The following is a 17,748-nucleotide window of genomic DNA, read 5'->3' on the forward strand; positions in this document are numbered from 1 at the left end:
TAATAAATTATAAAACTGCACTGGTGGTCAGGTCACTGGTCATCAGTCACTAGTATAACTCCTCTAAGCTCCAGTAAGTAAATGAAGTGTCTCACTCTCACTCTCCTATCTATTTTAATTTCTAAACGGAGAGGACGCCAGCCACGTCCTCTCCCTAATTTCTAAACGGAGAGGACGCCAGCCACGTCCTCTCCCTATCAATCTCAATGCACGTGTGAAAATGGCCGCGACGCGCGGCTCCTTATATAGAATCCGAGTCTCGCGATAGAATCCGAGCCTCGCGAGAATCCGACAGCGTGATGATGACGTTCGGGCGCGCTCGGGTTAACCGAGCAAGGCGGGAAGATCCGAGTCGCTCGGACCCGTGTAAAAAAACATGAAGTTCGGGCGGGTTCGGATTCAGAGAAACCGAACCCGCTCATCTCTAGTAATTATACAGCTGTTGAGTGCCGGCTCCAGCACATGCCTGTGTCTCCAGTCCTGCAGTACTGTGTGCATGACCAATCATGCCATACGTGTGCATGACATCAGATGCTTAGAGAGAAGAGCCACGATGTGCACAGAAAAAAACATGAGTTCTTCCAGTGTATTTTATACAGTATATTTTACATTTTATATAACATCCACCTACTTCAAATTCCAATAAGGCGTGAGAGGGGGATGATGGGGGGGGGGGGGGTTTAGACAGTGTTATTTTAAGTACAGTGTCTAACATCTTAGACAATCATGGCTGGGTAGGAGGCACACACTGACTGGTGATACATGTATATCAATATGCTATAATACTGTATTTAAAAGACTACAGTGTATGGGAGATGCCTGCTACAATCAGTGGTGCACTGATATATAATCAATACCGTCACACTGACTGAGGGGTGTAATAATGGGTATTATAAGGGATGGGGGACCTGCTAGGCTGATACAATCAGTAAGGGGGGAGGGGCACTATAATGCAGTCAACACTATGTAATTGGGTGTAATAATAAGTATTATAAGGTATGGGTGCCTGCATTATATATCAGTGCCCCAACCCCCCCCACCCCCACCCCAGACACACACACACACACACACACACACACACACACACACTAGCACATTACCCATCTCCTGTTAGCAGGTCCCCCATCCCTTATAATATCCAGTATTGCACCCCTCAGTGACTGTGACTGTAGTGACTATAGATCAGTGCTTTTAGTGTGACTCCATTATATGAGGTCTGACAATTAAGTTAGCGAACTGGATACCGTGCAGTGGCTGAATACTCCCGGCAAGCTGTCAGTGACTAGATAGCTGCCAGGTGTGATTTTAAGGGCAGCATGGGCGGTGTAATTGTTAGCATTACTGCCTCACAGCACTCAGGTCATGGGCCACCATGGCCCTAACTGTGTGGAGATTGTATATCCCCCCCCCCGTACTTGCATGAATTTCCTCCGGGTACTCCGGTTTCCTCCCACAATCCAAAAATATACTGATAGGTTAATTGACTCGCAACAAATTAACCGTCGTGTGAATGTGTGTACATGTGGTAGAGAAAATAGATTGTAAATTCCACTGAGGAAGGGACTGATGTGAATGGGCAAATGTTCTCTGTAAAGCGCTGCAGAATATGTGTGCGCTAATAATCAATACACTAGTACAACTACCATCCGCCTGCTCTAATTGGCTAAGGGGAAATTGGGGAGCATACACTGACTGGGCGCAGCAGGGCCTGTCTGTTACAATTGGTGGGGGAGGCACACTGAGGATTGTTTGAGGAAGGGGGGCCCCAAATCGGTGTGTCTAAATCCACCTCTGCTTCAGTGCACATGGTTTTGTCCATTAGCTAACAAATTTGCTGCTGTGATCAGATCTGAATTAGGGCCCTCATTCCGAGTTGTTCGCTCGCAAGCTGCTTTTAGCAGCATTGCACACGCTAAGCCGCCGCCTCCTGGGAGTGAATCTTAGCTTAGCAGAATTGCGAACGAAAGATTCTCAAAATTGCGAATAGAAATTTCTTAGCAGTTTCTGAGTAGCTCGGGACTTACTCTGCCACTGCGATCAGTTCAGTCAGTTTCGTTCCTGGTTTGACGTCACAAACACACCCAGCGTTCGCCCAGACACTCCCCCGTTTCTCCAGCCACTCCCGCGTTTTTCACAGAAACGGCAGCGTTTTTTTCACACACACCCATAAAACGGCCAGTTTCCGCCCAGAAACACCCACTTCCTGTCAATCACACTCCGATCACCAGAACGAAGAAAATTCCTCGTAATGCCGTGAGTAAAATACCTAGCTGTTGAGTAAAATAACTAAGCGCATGCGCTCTGCGAACATTGCGCATGCGCAGTAAGCGACTAATCGCAAAATAGAGAAAATCGTCAACGAGCGAACAACTCGGAATGAGGGCCTAGGCCAGAGGTTCTCAAACTCGGTCCTCGGGGAAACACACAGTGCATGTTTTGCAGGTAACCCAGCAGGTGCACAGGTGTATTAATTACTCACTGACACATTTTAAAAGGTCCACAGGTGGAGCTAATTATTTCACTTGCGATTCTGTGAGGAGACCTGCAAAACATGCACTGTGTGTGCCCCCGAGGACCGAGTTTGAGAACCTCTGGCCTAGGCCCTTATAGCACTGCTGCAATCAGGAATCTGCAAAGGCAGACAGAAGAACCCTCAGGTGCATAATCAGCTTGGAGGGAGTTTCAGCAATTAGTGTCCCAGTCCCATGCTCAAACTGAATGTGTTGCAGTGTGTATGCTGAGCAGACTTCCCAGGCAGGAGACTCAGCAAAGCAGGAAATCCTGACCTGCAGGATATTGACAGATGTGACATGCTTGCTGAGGAGCCGAAATCAGTAAAAAGGTGACAGGTGAGTAACCCAGCAGCAGCGGAATCGGGGACATTTTGTGACACTGACAACATGGGAGACTTTCCTTGCAGAAATGCATTGTGGGTATTGCTGTCACAGTAGCTCAAATGACTGCAGGCATACCTGTATGGCCTACGTCAGAATACTTTAAGCATACCTCCCAACATGACCCTCTCCAGGAGGGACACAATGCTCTGCTTCTGGCCTTTTCTCTTAATGTACGATTGTTGGCACCTGTTTTGAACAAGTTAATAGATAAGAAAGGTGTGTTCAGCACAGGTGATAGCAATCATACAGTAAGAGGGGTGTTCAGAAGTTCATGTTGGGTGGTATGCTTTAACCATACCTCCCAACATTGAAGCAGAGGAGGGAGGGACATCTTGGCACGCGTAGCGCGCCCGCGCCCCGAAAAGGGGGCGTGGCCTGTGTGGAAGGGTCTGCGGTCACGAACCACGCCCCCATTTTCATCACTGAGGGGGCATGGCCAGCGCTCTGTGAGCTGCTGGCATGCCCCCTCTCCCTCTAGCTCAGTGGAATAGACGCTGTGCGCATGCGCACAGCGTCAATTCACCGCTGCTCTGCTCTCAACTGAGCAGAGCAGCGAGTGATCAGGAGCCTCCCAACTGCCCCCCCAACTGCCCCCTTTCGTCCGACAGGCGGGGGGGGGGGGGGGCACTGCTTCACCTGTCATAGACTTTTACTCCAGAGTTTATTCTGTTTCTTTATATTTTTCATATACCTTAAACAGTCAAAACTCTAGTTTACACGTTAGCATGACAGGAAAGGCTCTGCCTCACCCCTCTGTATGTCACCTGTACTGGTGCGCAAGGGCTCCTGGGTCCAGGGCGGTCTACACACCGCACACCCTGCACCCATTTAACTATACTTACCTCTCCGTCGGCCCTGCGCTTGCTGCCAAGCGGCTAAAATCACTTGGAAAATATCCGCTATGGCTATATTCTGTTGATTCGCACATGCACAATAGAGATGTCCCCAGGAGGTACCATGTTCCAGGAGACCTGCGCATGCACAGTAGACTCTGCCAGAGTCTACTGCACCGCCGGAAAGGAGCGGGCCCAATCTGAGACTGCACACGGCCACCCTCCTCTCTTAAAGCACCTGTGCCATGGCCCTAACTGTGTTGAGTTTTCTTGCGTGGGTTTCAGCTGGATACTCTGGTTTCCTCCCACAATCCAAAAATATACTGACTGGTAGGATAGTTGGCTCCCAACAAAATGTAGCTCTAATGTGTAAGTGTGTGTATGATGGGCCAAGAAGTTTTTAGTATTTGTCGTTGAATGGTATGATAATATTATGCCGTCCCTTTTGTAGGATGTTCACGCCAGGTGATGACCACATGCACCCAATAACTGGTCACGCCCCTTGAGTGGGCCCCCACCATTGACTTTCTCTGGTAGGCCCTTCATGCCCCAGTCTGACACTGGCTGCAGTCACATGTTGCAGCAGCACATCAGATTGGCGGACAGACCTCCATGGGCCTTAGTGCCCACAATAAGGAGACGCTGTTTTCTACCAGCATAAATAAATGACCTGTCACCTCAGGGGTCTCAATGACTTCTATTACCCATTCTATGAGGAAATGAGACACTGGTACTCCTTCTCTTCTTTTGAGAGCAATTGCAGAGCAGGTGCTCCACTATGTCATCATTATCTATTGGGCTTTCTAGTTACATTCCTGATCTGAGCAACACACTTTCCTTCATTTATACTGATAAGGTGCAGATTATGGCCCTCATTCCGAGTTGATCGGTCGCAAGGCGAATTTAGCAGAGTTACACACGCTAAGCCTACGCCTACTGGGAGTGAATCTTAGCTTCTTAAAATTGCGACCGATGTATTCGCAATATTGCGATTACTAACTACTTAGCAGTTTCAGAGTAGCTTCAGACTTACTCTGCCTGTGCGATCAGTTCAGTGCTTGTCGTTCCTGGTTGACGTCACAAACACACCCAGCGTTCGCCCAGGCACTCCCACCGTTTCTCCGGCCACTCCTGCGTTTTTTCCGGAAACGGTAGCGTTTTCAACCACACGCCCCTGAAACGCCGTGTTTCCGCCCAGTAACACCCATTTCCAGTCAATCACATTACGATCGCCGGAGCGATGAAAAAGCCGTGAGTAAAATTACTTTCTACATAGCAAAGTTACTTGGCGCAGTCGCAGTGCGAACATTGCGCATGCGTACTAAGCGGATTTTCATTGCGATGCGATGAAAAATACCGAGCGAACAACTCGGAATGAGGGCCAATATTTTCATCACCTTTGGACGGGTGGTATTCAGTATGACGGCTGTTGGGATCCTGGAGCTCAGGATAGCAGCGCCGGAATCCCGACACCCGGCATACGACAAATATTCTCCCTCTTGGGGGTCCATGACCCCCCTGGAGGGAGAATAAATAGCGTTGTGCGCCACCGTACAGCGAGCCCGCGAGGGGCTCATTTGTTCTCGCCCAACTGTCGGTATGCCAGAGGTCGGGATCCCGGCGCCGGTATGCTAAGCGCCGTGATCCCGGCCGCCGGCATAACAAACTACACCCTCTTTGAACAATTGGAAGGCCGGAATAGATCCTTAATAAAAGTAAATAATATATTTAATAGATGTGGGTGCAGACTATAGGGATTTTCCTGGTGAATGCTCCCCTTTATTATTGCATCACAGTATCTTTTATTAAATAATGTTTTTTTTTAATCTATTTTATTTTTAAGACTAAAATCACCAACGACTTATTAATATCAGTCCTGTACTTACATTGTAGAATTAGTTTCCCTATGTACCATGGCTATTTTTTACATATCATTGTCCAACACCACCAAATAATTTCTGTTTACCCAAACACTTCCTGCATCACTACTAGCAACTGGAGCCATCGCACTTCCTGATAGCGCATCACGTGGAATATTCACATACACCCAACTGGCCTCCAGGTGTGTGACACAGAGGGCAGCTATTCTCAGGAACACATGGGATTACTGGGGCAGCCTGTGAGGGAATTTACTTCAGAGCCCAGAACAACACACCGACACCATGGTGACGCCATTTTCATGGTATCCGGACTCAGGGTCGCCACCACTTAGGTCGACACCCATTGGTCGACAGTGAATATGTCGACACCAGAAATAGGTCAACCCGACCATTAGGTCGACGTGAACAAGGTCGACATGCAAAAAGGCAGACGCAAGGTTTTTTTAAAAAAAATCCTTTTTTTTTACTTTTTCATACTTTACGATCCATATTTATTTATGTATTTATTTATTACCAGTTATTTATATAGCGCACACATATTCCGCAGCGCTTTACAGAGGATATTTGGCCATTCACATCAGTCCCTGCCCCAGTGGAGCTTACAATCTATATTCCCTACCACATGTACACAAGCACACATTCACGCTAGGGTTAGTTTTTGTTGGGAGCCAATTAACCTACCAGTATATTTTTGGATTGTGGGAGGAAACCGGAGTACCCGGAGGAAACCCACGCAAGTACAGGTATACAAACTCCACACAGTTAGGGCCATGGTGGGAATTGAACCCATGACCTCAGTGCTGTGAGGCAGTAATGCTAACCATTACACCAGCCGTACTGCCCATATGGACTACGACTGGAAACGGTAACCTGTGCGGAGCGCAGTGAGACATGCGAGGGGACACGGTGCACTAATTGGGGTTTCCGGTCACTCTACAAAGAAAACGTCACCAGAAAAACATGGAAAAACTCATATCGACCTTGTTCATGTCGACCTATTTCTAGTGTCAACCTAGCCACTGTCGACCGATAGGTGTCAACCTAGACACTGTCGACCATGAGTCCCATACCCATTTCCATGTTGCGCTAATGTTTTTCCATAACGGACTCTGAAATGATGGAGATGTTGTATTTGGAGTTGGATAATATAACATACGGCAATGTGACTACTGGAATCATCAGTATGAATATTTATTAATAACAGAAGATTGATAAGCAGTGCTTGTCATGTAATTGCTGCATACAGACACTGAGTATATAGCATACAGTCACGTGTTATGGGAAGCATTAAATGCAGCACATACATAAAGCAGTAATATCAGTAAATGTCTGTGTTATGCTCAGCGGCAGCTCCTACCTTTTTTGGGCAGGAGGGCTGCCGCTGCCCATGCTGGAGAGGAGAGGAGATTGCCGGGCCCCCGGTCAGTCAATGGATGTGGCAGGTGTTGGGACTGGCGCATGTGCACAAGCGCGGCTTGAGTATGCGCAAACCACTGGCTTCTATGGACTGCATCGGCTGCAGCCCATAGAAGCCAAATTGGGTTGACGATCAGGCAGGAAGTGGTTTCCTGCCGGAAGCCAGCTCTCTACTAATCGCAGCCCGGTCTGGCAGTCCCAGAGGGAAGAAACACCTCCCAATGAAACTGCCTGTCCTGCGGGTGAGTTGCAATGCAAGTAGAACTTCCAATAAGAAGTCATTGCCAGTCACAGTGAATCCACTGAGCTAGTGCGATCACACTGTAGGGATGGCCATCGGTGGGTTATCCATCAATAGTTGCCATTGATGGCTAACATCGATGGTATAAAACCATCTGTTAAGGAACAATCAATGGTTTCATTCACCGATCGTCACTCCTGCTTTACTATGGAGGGGGCTGTGGGCCAATCAGTGAATGGGACGGGGCTTTGTGGGTGTCGGGGGTGGAACTGTGCTTCATGTCCTGACACATTGTAGGGAAAATAAAATCTGTCTGGTTGTTCTTTACCATCGATGGTGAGAAACCATCGGATTCTCCCCCATTGATGGCAAAAGTATTCAACATCAGCCATAGACCATCAAGGATTTTGTATCATCGATGGTCAATACCATCCCTGTCACACAGACTGCAACTGGCTCAGATGATCTCACTGAAGTGGCAGATTTTAGTGCAGTCCTACAGGCCATAGGTAAAATCCATCACTGGTAGTCTCTGCCTGTGTGTTATACAGATGGGGATCTCCGCATGTGTGTTATACAGAAGGGAGTCTCTGCCTGTGTGTTATACAGAGAAGGGTCTGCCGCTCGCTATGTTTTATACAATGAAAGATCTATATTTTGTTATGGGCAGATGTATTAAGCCTGGAGAAGTGATAAAGCGGTGATAAGTGCAAGGTGATAATGCACCAGCCAATCAGCTCCTAACTGTAAATTTACATATTGGAGCTGATTGGTTGGTGTGTTATCACCTTGTACTTATCACTGGTTTATCACTCATTTATCACTTCTCCAGGCTTAATACATCTGCACCCAGTGTCGGACTGGGGCATGTAGGGCCCACCGGGGAGATGCAGTGGTAGGGGCCCATGTTTAGGGGTGTGGTCCATCTGCAGAGGGGGTGTGGCCTGCCACCTCATTGTTTTGACTAACCATTAGAGAGTGCAACGTCTGGGCCCCTTCATAAATATATACAGTAAATTCAGCTGCTGCATGCATGATAATGTACCAGATTAATAACAGATTAATAACAGCAATGCACTGTAGACAATACACCATAGTACAGTATAAGGTAACATGTATAATGTATAATTCAAGTGCACAGTCTGGAACCTGATCCTTGGAGCAGGAGGTGGGCCCTCAGACAGTGGGGCTCACCAGTGGTTTCCCCTGTACCCCTGTGGGCCAGTCCAAGCCTTTCTGCACCAGTGTGTGTTATATAAGGTATCACTTGTGGGGCTCTATGTATCAACAGTTTTTTGCATAATAAAATTAGATAAATTTAGATTTTTGATACTTTTCGCATTTTTTACATATATTCTGTGTGTTTGTTTATTCACATCCTTTTGCCAAGTCTTTGAGTGCCGCCCTCTCCAAGGTATCATATGCTGTTCAGAGGTTTTCAAGCCCTGAAGGGAAGGCACCGGAGCGGGATTTGCATCAGACCGGAGTGCCGGGGTTCCAGTGTTATTTATATATATATATATATATATATATATATATATATATATTGCAATATAGCTTGGCACTCCGGACTCACAAAATTCAACTCAGGGTGCCATCCTATTAAATTTCATAACTACCAATGTCTTTCCTTGAAAAAACGAGGCGGCACTCCCAGGTACTTCCAATCAACGTGATATATTCAATTAGAACAGCATAACGGTTGGTCAACGTTTCAAAGCCCGCAGGCTTTTTCGTCAGGACGTGAACAGTGAAAATAGGAAGGAACATAGTTCCTTCCTATTTCACTGTTCACGTCCTGATGAAAAAGCCTGCGGGCTTTGAAACGTTGACCAACCGTTATGCTGTTCTAATTGAATATATCACGTTGATTGGAAGTACCTGGGAGTGCCGCCTCGTTTTTTCAAGGAAAGACATTGGTAGTTATATATATATATATATATATATATATTGAAGTAGTCTAAAAATGTACCAATATTTTCTGTTTGCTTGAGATTTATATTATATACATATAAAAATTCTCTCAAATACATATATATTGTATGCAGTATGTGTGTGTGTGTGTGTGTGTGTGTGTGTGTGTGTGTGTGTGTGTGTGTGTTTTGAGACTCTGAATAGTTTTGTTGGAGGTAAACAGCATACACTACTAGAGGCCAGAGGAAATTCATCTTAGTAAAATGTTTATAACAGTCATTACAATAACCAATCAAATTGACTTTGTAAAAGTTCCCTCCCCTTTCAGTTTTCTAATAAGTGTCCCATAGTAAACTAGCTATTCTTTACTGCTGTAACCAGGAGCATTTCTACAGAAGAGGGGGCCCATGTGCACCTCCGGGTGGGCCCCCTCCTCTGCACGGCACTGTAGACTCCGGCATTGTGCCGGAAACATGGCACCCGCCATGATCCGAAGATCAATTTGGCTACCGCACATGCATAGCAGCCATTTTGGCTGCGAGTTCCGGCGTGATCACAGCTCCCGGTGCTGGACTCCGGAAAAGTAAGTATTAAAATGGGTGCGGTGTGGCCCACCCCCATGGACCCAGGAGCCCGTGTGCACCGCACCCATTGCACCCATTATAGAAATGCCAATGGATGTAGGTCAGGTATGTGCTGAACGCCACCAAGGAACTCACTGTGCATGTCCGGCTCTGGAACAGAGCATGCGCATTTCATTTCCTTTTTTTCGAAATGCGATAAAAAATGCAATAAAATGACAGAAAAGTAGAGCAATAATGATCACATTTTTGGACGTTTATCGCAATCACATTTTCTATTAAAGAAAATTTATAAATATGTGGGGGGGGGGGAAACGATAAAAAACGGGAAAAATACCCGATAACTGACGATAAAAAATATAAAAATTATCGCATTTTTGATACATAGACCCCGTTATGTCTTATTCAGAAAAGGTTAGAAGACAGATCTCAGCAAGTTCTTTCTACAACTAAGTATATAGGTAGTTCCCCCTTACATGTTACACATATATTACCTTTGGAACGTCTATGATCATACTCACAGCGTGCAGGATTATTGCTGTTTGGTTTACATCTGAAGAGATTGAACATTTTCTCACTTAGTTTATTTTCATTGTCCTGGACATCACTACAGATAGCCCTAACATTTGCCGTAACATCTGCAGCAGATGAATAAATGAAGGTATTATTAATGCATTTGATCTCATTAGGGCGTACTACTGTTTTACTCATGGCAATATCACAGTCCGATACGTTTGTAATGTGCTCTCTCTTAAATTTATCCCAGGTCTGACACATGGACGGATGGGGGAGACTGAGGAGGATCCCGAATATGATGAGTGATGAAGCTGACAGCATCCTGGCAGGTGTGATCTGTAAAGAGATACAGCAAGGGGGTTACAGCCCGAGCGTAATACAGAACATAGGGGTAAATGTATGAAGCAGTGATAAGAGAGGAGAAGTTGCCCATGGCAACCAATCAGCATTGAATTAACATTTTATAATTTGTATAATATAAAATTAATAAGAGCAGCTGATTGGTTGTCATGGGCAACTTCTCCACTGGCTCACTTCTCCTCTCTTATCACTGCTTCATACATTTACCCCGTAATCTATTGTGCACCAGGCTATCTATATAACATCATATACTGTAATTATTCTGATGCAGTATACATATCTCCAGAGATGGCCTACAGGTAATTGCCCTAACTTTATATGAGCCACACTAACAGATCTCCATTCAGCTCAGATTGTCAGCTAGGAGAAATCACGTCTACTAGCATTAAAGGGAACAAATACATTTGTAATCTCCTCTGCTATAGGAATGACTGTGCATGAAATACACCATCTTACCTACAAGAATATGTACTTTTATTATGGAAAATACTGATTATTTTAGCAACACATCCGGAAACATTTTCACATAAAAGATTGGTCACTAATATTGCATTTAGGTCCCTGTACTGTCTTTCTTGCAGTGTACCAACAAGAAGCAATCAGTGTCAACTCTAGAGGTGAGTCTGCAGCACAGTCAAAAATTCAAATAAGGGAGCCACACCCAGAGGCATCACCGGGTCTGGTGACACATGGTGCAAACTCCGGATCTCCTGTGTCGAAAAGGGGGTATAGCCATATACAGTTCTGCTCATAAGTTTACATACCCTAGCAGAATTTGTGATTTTCTGGCCATTTGTCTGAGAATATGAATGATAACTCACAAACTTTTCTTTCACTCATGGTTAGTGGTTGGGTGAAGCCATTTATTGTCAAACAACTGTGTTTACTCTTTTTAAATCATAATGACAACAGAAACTACCCAAATGACCCTGATCAAAAGTTTACATACCCCAGTTCTTAATACCGTGTATTGCCCCCTTTAACATCAATGACAGCTTGAAGTCTTTTGTGGTAGTTGTGGATGAGGCTCTTTATTTTCTCAGATGGTAAAGCTGCCCATTCTTCTGGCAAAAAGCCTCCAGTTCCTGTAAATTCTTGGCCTGTCTTGCATGAACTGCACGTTTGAGATCTCCCCAGAGTGGCTCAATGATATTGAGGTCAGGAGACTGAGATGGCCACTCCAGAACCTTCACTTTATTCTGCTGTAGCCAATGACAGGTCGACCTGGCCTTGTGTTTTGGATCATTGTCATGTTGGAACGTCCAAGTGCGTCCCATGCGCAGCTTCCGGGCTGATGAGTGCAAATTTTCCTCCAGTATTTTCTGATAACATGCTGCATTCATCTTGCCATCAATTTTGACCAAGTTTCCAGTGCCTTTGTAGCTCACACATCCCCAAAACATTATTGATCCACCACTGTGTTTCACAGTAGGAATGATGTATACCTATTACCTACCAACTATTCCTCTCTCACCTGCTGCACAGCAGCACTGAACAGACTGTTCACCAGGAGAAAGGGACATGGGGCATGCCAACAGCTCACAGAGCGCTCGGCATGCCCCCCACAGCTGAGAAAATGGGACATTGCCTGCAATTGCAGCTCCTCCACAAGGCCATGCCCCCTACCCATGAGGCCATGCCCCCAAATGTTGAGTATCAGGAAGAGGACATCCCAGCATGGTGCGGACAGTGGGCAGATGCGGGGTGACTGCGGCCTCACCCTCGGGCAGCAGCTCCCCGGGAGGCCACCCTGCTAGCCCACACTTAAAACCGCTAGTGGACGTCAACCGGTACATACGTCAGTGGAGCCAGCGGTGAGGGATGACATTAGGTCTGAGGTCAAGCTCTGGAAATCTTTGTATTCCAGAGCTTGGTAAATCCAGGTTGGATGGAGCCTCTATAGAAACCTATTAAATATATCAACTGAAGGAAACCAATTACTAGAGATGTGCGGGTTTGGATTTACCCGTATTTCAAAAAGGTATCTTATTGACTCCAGATGTCAAGTGTTTTGGATAGCCGATAGGAAAAAAACAGATACTTTCAAACTTGTGTTCATTTGGCGTTAATAACCTGGTAAATCCGGACCCGCACATTTCTACCAATAACACACATTGCTTTAAACCTTCTCATTTAGGTGCAACATTTATACCATACGTGTCTACTCTCCAGGGAGGTCCAGAGGGCTCCTGAATCTCAGGTGGCTCTCCTGAATGCACAGAACAGTGAGCAAGTATCCCACAGCCGCATGTCCATGACCGCCTACTTCTCGAGTGAAGTGGGCAATTCAGGAGGACAATGACATTGTAAATGCTGAATCGATCATTGTGGCCTCATCCCCAGCTTTACAATACCAGTATCAGCTGCATTTTATTGTCGGGCCGGGACCACTGCGCATCATCACGTCCCCCACCTTGCCGTGCCGCAACCCCCGCATAGCCTACCTGGCAGCCCCCTCCAGGTGCACAGTTACTTTGTTTTTGCTTTGATCCCAACTCAGAAACCTCTGTGTGCATTCATGAGGTCCCAATGTGTGCAAAGTATACATTATCCATATTCCAGTCTGTGACCCTGTTTATGCAGATATTGAGCACATGAAAATTCTTACTTACATCAGACCATACGGAGCAATCTTTCTATTTCCTCTAACCTCGGGTGGGTGTGATCTTTCCAGTCACCCTGGGCACCACTACCACAAGAAGGCACAAAGGTGAGCATCAAGGGTCAGAGTCTTCAGACTATTGCAGAAGAAAGGCCCCTTTTCTCCCTGACCCCCTTTACAATGGAGCTGTGCAGATGATAGATTCTACAATGTAGATCTGTATTATGCCTCATAGTAAAGTGCTGCGTGGATGTTACTAATTACTATAATATATTACATGGAAGCGCCATCTATATTCAGCAAAATCAGAACTACTGCAAAGTTACATTGTTTCCAATGTTAACTGTCAATATTATTTTTATGATTTACTTATATTGTTCCAATACACAACACTTGGCCTGACTCAGGTTTGTTAGCAAAGCAAAAAAGTGCACAACTAGGCAAAACCATTCTGCACTGCAGGTGGGGCAGATGTAATATGTGCAGAGAGAGTTAGATTTGGGGATGTTATATTGTTTCTGTGCAGGCAGGGGCGTAACTAGAACATTGTGAGCCGGCGGCAGCAGCATACACACTTGCCGAGAAACTGACACTCAGGAAGGGTGAAAATGAGTGACGTCGCTAATTTTCTCGGCATGTGTGTATGCACCTTAACTCTTTTGCATGCTTTTTTGCTTTGCTAACAAACCGGAATCAGGCCCCATTGTGCTGTACAATTAGGAACTCAATAGTAATAAAATAGGACTAGGCAAAAACAGACAGCACCAGCTTACGGATTCTATATTGCTCAGAGTGACATGGGAGAAGGACAGAAACACTACTAACACAATTTTTTTCATGTAAAATCATTATTTCTTGTATACATGGCCGCAACTAGGGGGGGCTAAGGGGACATGCGCCCTGGGTGCAGATTCTAAGAGGTCGCAGAGATAAGTACTCTGCCTCTCCTCCTTCCTCTCAGCCCTTCTGCCAGGTCCAAGAACCCTCGATGTAGGTACCCGCTCCCCAGCACCACCAATGTGGACTCCTAGGAAACTCCCCCCTCCCCGACAACTAGAGAACTAATGAATGAGGCAGGGGCGGTGACCATGAACTCTCCAGCTGCCCCCTTACATTTTCCGAGTACTGGTCCATGGCTGCCCACACACTCCTGTGCCTGTGTAAGCGCTGTCTGCCCCCAGGTCTGTTCCCCAGCGCCTCCCCCTTCCCACAGCTCCACCAGATGAGGACAGGACCCTAAAAGGCTACCTGCTGTCGGGTCACAGACAGAACCCTCACTGCAGGTCCCTCACTCCTTAGTACCACCAATGTGGACTCCTAAGAAACTAACCCTCCCTCTCCCCCTGGCAACTAGAACACAGGAATGGGGCGGGGGAGGGGGGGGGGGGGCACTCACACACTCCTGTGCCTGTGTAAACTATGTCCATCCCTGGCCCTGTTCCTCAGCGCCTCCCCCTTTCTGCATGGCAGCTCCACCAGAAAGGGCGAGAGGAAGCAGCAGCCAATGATAATTAGTCTGAGGTCAGGTCTCTATACGCCAGAAAGAGTTGTTTTAGGTCTAATAAATAAACCACATATGTAGCGGAGCAATTCATAGGAGGGCGAGGAATTTGAAGAGATTTTAGCACCTACTATGATAAAACCACTGTCTTCGGGGGGAAAAAAGATACCTGGATGGAAATTAAAGGATTTTACCAGTCACTACTGGGGTATATTTACTAAGGTCCCGATTTTGACCGTGATGGTGTTTTTTCTTCAAAGTGTTATCTCGGGAATTAACTAAACTCAAATCACGGCAGTGATGAGGGCATTCGTATTTTTTTGGAAGTCCAAGAAAAAAAATACGAATGAATACACCATCGGTCAAATACGCCTGTAATTTGGTAGAACTCGGTAATTTACTAAAAAGTGTAATTCACAAACACTGCTGACAATAGCCAAACACTGCCGTGAAAAAATACCAATCGTGAAAAAGTGCTAAAATAAAACAGACCTGCTTTTTTTTACCGTGTTCTGATAGGCATGCACGGATCCATGAGATTCGTGCATGTTTATCAGTGGGAAGGGGTGGGAAAGTGTTAAATTTGCCAAAAAAAAAATGCGTAGGTCCCCCCTCCTAAGCAAAACCAGCCCCGGGCTCATTGAGCCGGTCCTGGTTGAAAAAATATGGGGGAAAAATTGACCGGGGATCCCCCATATTTAATTAACCATCACCGGGCTCTGCGCCTGGTCCTGGTTCCAAAAATACGGGGGACAAAAAGCGTAGGGGTCCCCCGTATTTCTGAAACCAGCACCGGGCTCCACTAGCCAGATACATAATGCCACAGCCGGGGGACACTTTTATATTGGTCCCTGCGGCCCTGGCATTACATACCCAACTAGTCACCCCTGGCCGGGGTACCCTGGAGGAGTGGAGGCCCCTTCAATCAAGGGGTCCCCCCCCTCCAGCCACCGAAGGGCCAGGGGTGAAGCCCGAGGCTGTCCCCCCCATCCAAGGGCGGCGGATGGGGGGCTGATAGCCTTTTTTACAAAATTTGAATATTGTTTTTAGTAGCAGTACTACAAGTCCCAGCAAGCCTCCCCCGCAAGCTGGTACTTGGAGAACCATAAGTACCAGCATGCGGTGGAAAACCGGGCCCGCTGGTACCTGTAGTACTACTACTAAAAAAATACCCCAATAAAAACAGAAGACACACACCTTGAAAGTAAAAGTTTAATTCATACATCCACACCTCCAAACATACATACTTACCTATGTTCACACGAGGGTCGGTCCTCTTCTCCATGTAGAATCCATGGGGTACCTGTTGGAAAAATTATACTCACATAATCCAGTGTAGATCGGTCCTCTTCTGTTCTATTTGTAATCCACGTACTTTGCAAAATAAAAAAACGGACACCCGACCACGCACTGAAAGGGGCCCCATGTTTTCACATGGGACCCCTTTCCCCGACTGCCAGGAACCCCCCCTGACTTCTGTCTAAGAGGGTTCCTTCAGCCAATCAGGGAGCGCCACGTCGTGGCACCCTCCTGATTGGCTGTGTGCTCCTGTAGTGTATGTCAGGCAGCACACGGCAGTGATACAATGTAGCGCCTATGCGCTCCATTGTAACCAATAGTGGGAACTTTGTGGTCAGCGGTGAGGTTACTTTCGGTCAACCGCTGACCACAAAGTTCCCACCATTGGTTACAATGGAGCGCATAGGCGCTACATTGTATCACTGCCGTGTGCTGCCTGACATACACTACAGGAGCACACAGCCAATCAGGAGGGTGCCACGACGTGGCGCTCCCTGATTGGCTGAAGGAACCCTCTTAGACAGAAGTCAGGGGGGGTTCCTGGTAGTCGGGGAAAGGGGTCCCATGTGAAAACATGGGGCCCCTTTCAGTGCGTGGTCGGGTGTCCGTTTTTTTATTTTGCAAAGTACGTGGATTACAAATAGAACAGAAGAGGACCGATCTACACTGGATTATGTGAGTATAATTTTTCCAACAGGTACCCCATGGATTCTACATGGAGAAGAGGACCGACCCTCGTGTGAACATAGGTAAGTATGTATGTTTGGAGGTGTGGATGTATGAATTAAACTTTTACTTTCAAGGTGTGTGTCTTCTGTTTTTATTGGGGTATTTTTTTAGTAGTAGTACTACAGGTACCAGCGGGCCCGGTTTTCCACCGCATGCTGGTACTTGTGGTTCTCCAAGTACTAGCTTGCGGGGGAGGCTTGCTGGGACTTGTAGTACTGCTACTAAAAACAATATTAAAATTTTGTCAAAAAGGCTATCAGCCCCCCATCCGCCGCCCTTGGATGGGGGGGACAGCCTCGGGCTTCACCCCTGGCCCTTGGGTGGCTGGAGGGGGGGGACCCCTTGATTGAAGGGGCCCCCACTCCTCCAGGGTACCCTGGCCAGGGGTGACTAGTTGGGTATGTAATGCCAGGGCCGCAGGGACCAATATAAAAGTGTCCCCCGGCTGTGGCATTATGTATCTGGCTAGTGGAGCCCGGTGCTGGTTTCAGAAATACGGGGGACCCCTACGCTTTTTGTCCCCCGTATTTTTGGGACCAGGCTCAGAGCCCGGTGCTGGTTGATTAAATATGGGGGAACCCCGGTCAATTTTTTTACCCATATTTTTTCAACCAGGACCGGCTCAAAGAGCCCGAGGCTGGTTTTGCTTAGGAGGGGGGACCCCACGCATTTTTTTTTTTTTTTTAAATTTTAACAATGTTTTATTTTTTACGAAAGGTGCACAATGAAGCCCAGAACGGATCTCACAGATCCGGCCGAGATTCATTGTGTTAAAGTCGGCAGTGTTTTACAATTCACTCACGTAAAACACTGCCAAAAAATACGAATGACATCAACATCGGTAAATACGAAAATGCAGAATACGACAGCTTAGTAAATTAGTCGTAATAAATTCAAAAAGTTGCAATTTTACACTTTCGATGTCATTCGTGATTGAACTTTAACCTCATTCGGAAAAATACGAATTTTAGTAAATATA

General features: G+C 46.5%; 1 long non-coding RNA gene across 2 annotated transcripts in view; it reads left to right on the forward strand.

Moving 5' to 3' along the window:
- The first annotated feature begins 2,636 nt into the window (after positions 1 to 2,636).
- The window catches only part of LOC134947924 (uncharacterized), a 37,590-nt gene continuing 22,478 nt past the window's right edge, over positions 2,637 to 17,748 (forward strand). Inside the window, exons 1-3 of one of the 2 annotated variants that reach the window (XR_010182861.1) lie at positions 2,637 to 2,849; positions 10,529 to 10,607; positions 11,220 to 11,255. This is a non-coding gene — a long non-coding RNA (uncharacterized LOC134947924). The remainder of the gene's footprint in view (positions 2,850 to 10,528; positions 10,608 to 11,219; positions 11,256 to 17,748) is intronic. The other variant, XR_010182862.1, reaches the window with a different exon arrangement.

The sequence above is a fragment of the Pseudophryne corroboree genome, chromosome 8, assembly GCF_028390025.1.
Source record: "Pseudophryne corroboree isolate aPseCor3 chromosome 8, aPseCor3.hap2, whole genome shotgun sequence".
NCBI classification, from domain to species: Eukaryota; Metazoa; Chordata; class Amphibia; order Anura; family Myobatrachidae; genus Pseudophryne; species Pseudophryne corroboree.